Source organism: Podarcis bocagei (assembly GCF_964188305.1).
Source record: "Podarcis bocagei genome assembly, chromosome: 2".
NCBI lineage: Eukaryota > Metazoa > Chordata > Lepidosauria > Squamata > Lacertidae > Podarcis > Podarcis bocagei.
The window spans coordinates 17,465,115-17,466,215 of NC_138126.1; positions in this window are offsets into that span (position 1 = coordinate 17,465,115).

The window sequence follows — 1,101 nt, forward strand, 5'->3', positions numbered from 1 at the left end:
ACACTTGTTTGGAGATCATCTCCTTCAGTTCAATGGGACTTGCTTCTAATTAGAGATGGGTGAATCTGCCCATTTCAGTTTCTCCAAATTTCTCGTTGTTCCAATTTTAAATTCAGTCCTCCACACTTCCACATCTGTTTGCGATCTTGTAAAAAAGAAAAGCTCCTTATCATCATTCACACCAGGGTCTTAATGCAACATTTTTGTACATGTGTACACATTTTTGTTTGCCATTTAACCTAGTACACATTTTTGTTTGCCATTTAATCTAATCTATTAACCTCAAGTCCTGCCAACCTAGCAGTTCGAAAGCACGTCAAGAGTGCAAGTAGATAAATAGGTACTGCTCCAGCAGGAAGGTAAACGGCGTTTCTGTGCGCTGCTCTGGTTTGCAAGAAGCGGCTTAGTCCTGCTGGCCCCATGACCCGGAAGCTGTATGCCGGCTCCCTCGGCCAATAAAGTGAGATGAGCGCCGCAACCCCAGAGTCCGTCACGACTGGACCTAATGGTCAGGGGTCCCTTTACCTTTACCTATTAACCTCAAGGTGCTGGTCCCACAGCTTGGGACCAGGATAATTATACTTACATACTCATTCGACCCCTGTACTCAACAGGTGAGAGTCTCCTGTAGATACAATTTTATCCATTCCGAACAATATAGGAATTGGGCCGTTGAGTGTTGTGAGAACTGAAACACAGTCAAATATCAAAATTCTCATGCGTCCAAATTTTGCAATGCAGTTGTCCAGTATTTACAAAAATGCACATATTAAATAAAGGAAGATTTGAGAGCAAAAAGACCCATGCATATATTAGGTTAAAGTGCACCTAAAAATGAACATATTGTGGAAATAACATATAAAAACACACCGTATTAGGAGAAATTGCTGGCAGAAATGTGTATATTAGTCAAAACCGCACACAAAATGTGCTTATTAGGGGAAATTCGCACCAAAATGCTGAAGGTTTTGTAATGTGTTTTTTTTTGGGGAAGGGGGGCGAATGGATGCAAAAATGTGAATTAAATTTAAAACTGGACCGAGGAGAAACTGTGAAAATTGAAATGGACAGATCTCTGCATCCCTATGAAGCGCCCAGAGA